Source organism: Podarcis cretensis (genome assembly GCF_951804945.1).
Source record: "Podarcis cretensis genome assembly, chromosome: 2".
Classification (NCBI taxonomy): Eukaryota; Metazoa; Chordata; class Lepidosauria; order Squamata; family Lacertidae; genus Podarcis; species Podarcis cretensis.
This window is the reverse complement of record NC_137171.1, coordinates 6,714,497-6,721,477: the sequence shown is the minus strand read 5'-3', so window position 1 is coordinate 6,721,477 and position 6,981 is coordinate 6,714,497.

Genomic DNA, 6,981 nt, shown 5'->3' with positions numbered 1-6,981 from the left:
CCACTTTAAGAAGAGGCTGGCTGCCGGGGATTGGAGAGCGCCTCTCGGGGAGGGCGGGGGAGGGGGCTGGGAGCGGCGCCCCCTTCCCGCCCACGCGCCGCCTGCGCGCGCGCCCCGCGAAACCGCAGGCGCGGAAAGGAGGCAGGCGCGCGCGGGGGGGGGGGCGGGAATGAACAGGGGTACTTTGCGCAGTTAACTCACCTCTGAAACGATCTTGTGTTGTCGTTGTTTAGTCGTGTCCGACTCTTCGTGACCCCATGGACCAGAGCACGCCAGGCACTCCTGTCTTCCACGGCCTCCTGCAGTTTGGTCAAACTCATGTTCGTAGCTTTGAGATCACTGTCCAAGCATCTCGTCCTCTGTCGTCCCCTTCTCCTTGTGCCCCACATCTTTCCCAACATCAGGGTCTTTTCCAGGGAGTCTTCTCTTCTCATGAGGTGGCCAAAGTCTTGGAGCCTCAGCTTCAGGATCTGTCCTTCCAGTGAGCACTCAGGGCTGATTTCCTTCAGAATGGAGAGGTTTGATCTTCTTGCAGTCCATGGGACTCTCAAGAGTCTCCTCCAGCACCATAATTCAAAAGCATCAATTCTTCGGCGATCAGCCTTCTTTATGGTACAGCTCTCAATTTAATAAAATAATAATAATACAACCCCATTCTCAAGATCTTTGTTCCACGATTTGTGTCTGCTCTGCCAAATGGATGTGAAAGATATGGTGTCAAAAAGCCCACCTGCCACATTCTGCAGCATCAAATCACCCACTATTCCATCTGGCAATCCAATTCCTCTTTTATCTAGGTTGGTGTGACCTTGAGAATTTGTTGTTTAGTTGTTTAGTCATGTCCGACTCTTCGTGACTCCATGGACCAGAGCACGCCAGGCACTCCTGTCTTCCACTGCCTCCCGCAGTTTGGTCAAACTCATGCTGGTAGCTTCGAGAACACTGTCCAACCATCTCGTCCTCTGGCGTCCCCTTCTCCTTGTGCCCTCCATCTTTCCCAACATCAGGGTCTTTTCCAGGGAGTCTTCTCTTCTCATGAGGTGGCCAAAGTATTGGAGCCTCAGCTTTGAGAACACTATCCAACCATCTCATCCTCTGTTGTCCCCTTCTCCTTCTGCCCTCCATCTTTCCCAACATCAGGGTCTTTTACAAAGAGTCTTCTCTTCTCATGAGTTGGCCAAAGTCTTGGAACCTCAGCTTCAGGATCTGTCCTTCCAGTGAGCACTCAGGGCTGATTTCCTTCAGAATGGAGAGGTTGGATCTTCTTGCAGTTACAGTATGATGTTACAGTATGATGTCGCCTCAAACTGTTCCCTAGCTCCATTATTATTATTGTTGTTGTTTAGTCGTTTAGTCGTGTCCGACTCTTCATGACCCCCTGGACCAGAGCACGCCAGGCACTCCTGTCTTCCACTGCCTCCTGCAGTTTGGTCAAACTCATGCTGGTAGCTTCGAGAACACTGTCCAACCATCTCGTCCTCTGGCGTCCCCTTCTCCTTGTGCCCTCCATCTTTCCCAACATCAGAGTCTTTTCCAGGGAGTCTTCTCTTCTCATGAGGTGGCCAAAGTCTTGGAGCCTCAGCTTCAGGATCTGTCCTTCCAGTGAGCACTCAGGGCTGATTTCCTTAAGAATGGAGAGGTTGGATCTTCTTGCATTCCATGGGACTCTCAAGAGTCTCCTCCAGCACCAGAATTCAAAAGCATCAATTCTTCAGCGATCAGCTTTCTTTATAGTCCAGCTCTCACTTCCATACGATCTTGTAGAAGTGGAGAAAAGGGCAGGTGACCAAGGGCCAGGAACAACTCACCTGTGAAGAAGGCTCGTCGTAGGAGAAGATCTGGCAAGAGGTGTGTAAGATAACACATGACATACAGAGGAATTGTAGAGGTGCATAGCTGTCAACTTTTCCCTTTTCTTGCGAGGAATCCGATTCGGAATAAGGGAATTTCCCTTTTAAAAAAAGGGGGAAAGTTGAGAGCTATGTAGAGGTGGAAAGGACCACAAGGATCAATTGGTCTGACCCCCTGCAAAGCAGGAATCATTTTGCCCAACATGGGGCTCAAACCCAGGATCCCGAGATGAAGGGTCTCATGTCTACCTAGTGAGCAATCCCAAGTGGCAAGAGATAAACATTTCTCCCTCTGCCATAACACTAGCTAGCAGGACCCATGGCCATTAAAGGAAGCCTAATGTTGGGACGCGAGTGGCGCTGTGAGTTAAAACACAGAGCCTAGGACTTGCCGATAAGAAGGTCGGCGGTTCGAATCCTGGTGACGGGGTGAGCTCCCGTTGCCCGGTCCCTGCTCCTGCCAACCTAGCAGTTCGAAAGCACGTCAAAGTGCAAGTAGATAAATAGGTACCACTCCGGTGGGAAGGTAAACGGTGTTTCCGTGCGCTGCTCTGGTTCACCAGAAGCGACTTAGTCATGCTGGCCACATGCTCGCCAGTAAAGCGAGATGAGCGCCACAACCCCAGAGTCGGTCACAACTGGACCTAATGGTCAGGGGTCCCTTTACCTTTATTACTGTTGGAAGGCACACGAAAACGAAAAGCAGTTCTTTACACAGCACATGGTTGAACTATTATATGCTTATTTGTGACATTTCTATCCCACTTTTCCTCCAAAGTAAAGCTCAAGGTGGCTTTTCCTCTCCATTTCTGTCTTCACAACAACCCTGTGAGGTAGGTTAGGCTGAGAGTCTGTGACTGGCCCAAGGTCACTCAGTGAACCTGGTGGATGAGTGAGCATTTGATCCCTGGTCCAATGCTCTGACCACGCTACAATCGCTTTCTGTGGGATGCAACACCACTCAACGTAGTGATGGCCATCCATCTGGACTGCTTTAAAGGGGTTTCCACAATTTCAAGCTGTCAGTGGCTCTTAGTCATGGTGGGTATATTAATTCCCATGCTTCGGAATACCAGTTTCTGGGGAACATAAACAGGAGAAGGTTATTGTGCTCATGTGACCCAGCATGGCTATAATGTTCTTATATACATGTGGAAGTGACTGCCCCCCCCCCGCACCTGCTCACAATTTCACACATTACAAAAGTGCTGCTTTGACAGTGATCACTCACAGGAGCAGACCAGCTCCCTCAATTTTCCATTAGAGGTGGATTTAAGGGGGTGAAACCAGTTTACCTGCACTGCACACTGAAACAATGATGTAGAATGGAAGGTAAGAGGGGAGGAGAGGTGAATTTTGGAGTCACACAGGGCACCATTGAAATTTGAAAGCCCAAAGTCTGCCATGGCCTTCAACTGTAGCATGACCCTATATTAGGTCACTTCTGGACTGTTGCTAGTTTTGGTTGGGATTCAATCACATACAGTGGTACCTCGGGTTAAGAACTTAATTCATTCCGAAGGTCAGTTCTTAACCTGAAACTGTTCTTAAACTGAAGCACCACTTTAGCTAATGGGGCCTCCCGCTGCCGCCGTGCCACCGCCGGAGCACAATTTCTGTTCTCATCCTGAAGCAAAGTTCTTAACCCAAGGTACTATTTCTGAGTTAGAGGAGTCTGTAACCTGAAGCATCTGTAACCCGAGGTGCCACTGTACTGGCAAATTGGGAGGTTATGTGCAACCAGCCCACTTCCCTCAAGTATAAGACTTTTTGCAATAAGGAAAGGGATAGCAAAATGCACTGGAAAGTGTGTGATAACACTTGGTTTGATGCAGTAGCAAACAAATCAGGGTGAATGCTCAATAAATGGGTCACCTGGAAGCACATCCAGTCACTGCAAATGTCAGTAGAAAGCATTTTCAATTTCATTAAAGCATAGCAATACTTTAATTGTTAGAAACACCGAGACAGCGTCACTGAAATGGACAAGAACTATCCTCCCAGCTTACTCTTTCATTAGCTCTGGGATTTGAGAGACTAGAGCAGCAAGCAGGTAATGCAAAAAATGGGATGGCAACACTGTCAGGACTGTCACCAGCCACATCATGATCAGAGTCTGATGTTCCACAAATCTGGAGAAGGCAAGCTGGGGAGTCTTCTGCACCTGCTAACAGGAGGGTGGTGTGCTGACATTTGAAGCTGGGAAAGCATACATTGTGAATAGTGGTGGTAACACACATTAACAGACGTAGGGGAAGATTGTTGTATTATGATGATTAAAGTGTGTGAAAATGCATTTGTAATTTCAGCCTCAACAGACACATGTGTTCCTGATCTTAAAACCAAACATATTGCTCCTCGCTGTTTCTCACTGTGTATTGCTCATATACCTTCCCCTCTTTTATGTAAAATAAAAAATTCTGTAACTCAGTGCTACCCACTCACACTTTCATGCACATGCACATGTCACTCAGTCACACAGAGATAAGGCTGTCACACTTGTAAACAATAGAATCCTTCCTAATGACTCTTTCACTCATCATTCATGCTCCAAATATTTCTGTGTTCAGGTACATTTCCCCTGTTTTGTTGTCTAACTTTTAAAAGAACGTTAGCATGCACATATGTCCACTGGAGGGCTTTCTGTTTCAGGTCCCTTCCCTGGGTCTTAAGAAGTTGAATATCTGAATGAATGGGGATCCATTTTAACTCTAGTGCACAGCTCAGCCAATAGAACATAAGACTCTTAATCTCAGGGTTGTGGGTTTGAGCCCCACGTTGGGCAAAATATTCCTGCAGGGAGTTGGACTAGATTGTCCTTGTGGCCCCTTCCAGCTCTACAATTCTATGAATGTCATTTTTATTTAATTTATTAAAACACACATGTCAAGACACAAAATGTTGATCTGGCTATAGCTTTCCTTCCATCCTCTTGCCAAGAAGAGCAAGGAAGAAAAGAGGGTGGCAGAAACAGAGAGAAAGAGAGATAAGTGGCAGAAAGACTGAGCTCCTGGCTTGTTTGGGTTCTACCCCTGCCCACATTTGATTCTGACCTCTTGTGCTGCCAGTATACAGCCCTCAAGAGACCACCCTCAACTGAGTGCAACCCTCAACAGAAAAAAAAAAAGTTTGGCCACGACTGATATATGGCATCTCCCAAGCAACTGATGGAAAGGGCAGAGGGAAAAGCAGCCAGCAAGACAAATGGGTAGAACATTTTGAGTCAATATTTGATGACCCAGTAATGTTTAGTGTTCAAATTATGTTGAAAGCTGCTGAGAGGTCTAGAATAACAAAGAGAATTGATCCAGAACACTAGCTTTTTTCCTGGAACCACATGCTATCTCATGCAGTCTCGTGTCTCTAATTAAGGAGAGGTTTGTGCATGAACTAGCCTCTCTGTTTCCCCATCCACACCCACATTTTCTTTTCCGAGCTGATTCACAAGACCACTTTCTAGGAATCAAATTGTTTATGCAAAAAGAGTGCAATCTCATGTGGTTACATCATATTACCATGCCCTTCCCGGGACATTATATTACTGCAGGGAGACCATTTCTCAAGCCCTTTTACAAAAATGACTGTTTGAAGCATCTATTTATCTTGTCCAGCATTTCCCCAACCTGATGCTGTCCAGATGTTTTTGACTAAAACTCCCATCATCTCTGACTTTTGATGAAGTTTTGATGTCTGATGGGAGTTGGAGTCCAAAGCATCTGGATGGCAGCAGGTTGGCGAAGGCTGGTTTTGTATATGCAGGCTACATTCTCCTTGGCTCAGCAATTGTCAATATACTTGAAGGATTCTCAGCATCTATGAGGCATCAATGTTCTAATGCAACTGAAGAATATAGTAGAAGTGACCAGCAGAAGACAGCTATGGTATGAGACTGGAATTATACTACTTTGTTGCACACTATGCTGTCATTAGTGACGCGGGTGGCGCTGTGGGTTAAACCACAGAGCCAAGGGCTTGCCGATCAGAAGGTCGGCAGTTCAACTCCCCGCGATGGGGTGAGCTCCTGTTACTCGGTCCCTGCTCCTGCCAACCTAGCAGTTCGGAAAGTTCATCAAAGTGCAAGTAGATAAATAGGTACCGCTCCAGCGGGAAGGTAAACAGCATTTCTGTGCACTGCTCTGGTTCGCCAAAAGCAGCTTAGTCATGCTGGCCACATGAACCAGAAGCTGTACGCCAGCTCTCTCGGCCAATAAAGTGAGATGAGCGCCGCAACCCCAGAGTCGGCCACGACTGGACCTAATGGTCAGGGGTCCTTTACCTTTACCTTTATGCTGTCATTGAATACAGTGGGATTTATTTCTGAGTAAGCATGTGTAAGATAACACATGCATAGGATAACATTGACCCTGCAAGTCTCTGCAATAGCCACCATATTGTAAAGAAGCTAACAAATCACTGTCATGGAAATCACTGCTAAAATACTCCAGCTGAACCAGTAGTGCATGTTCATCTAGATGGTGGTTTTGTGCTTTGAAAATTAATTTGAGAAATGACTAGAACAGACTGAAGATCCCCTCCCATTGATAAAAAATAAACTTCAAGCTACATCCCTATAATTCTTACCTGGTAATACTGTAAGTCTCATTGAACCCAGCAGAACTTGTGAATGTACATGCATAGGACTGAGCTGTCGAGTCCATTGCCCTTCATATTTATTAGCATGTTGGAGCACTTGGAACCCCAAGCAAACACTTTTTAAAAAATCACCTGTCAAGAAAGTTCCAATCAAAAAGTGGGCTTGAAAACTATGTGACAGTCAGGATGCTCTCAGCTGCTCCCAGCTGGTTGCCCAGGAAATTATAAAGACAAGGAAAAGTTTCTTACAGACCTTTTTTATTTCAATCTTTACAGAGAGAGGCTATAGACCCCAGCCTCTTGGATAATGGCGTTGTCCTGAGTGAATCTGCACACACACACCGCACCCCCCATCTCTCCCACTTCCTCATTCGTCATTCTCATCACCTCTTCTACAGGTGCTGCTACGTTCCCTCTGTCTTTGAGCTCTTTGCTCTCCTACTTTTAAGGCTCACCGGGTTCTGGGAGATGGAGGGTCTGGAATGCTTTCTAATGAGAGTGTGTCAGCCACGTGTTGTTCCGCCTCTCCCATGATTTC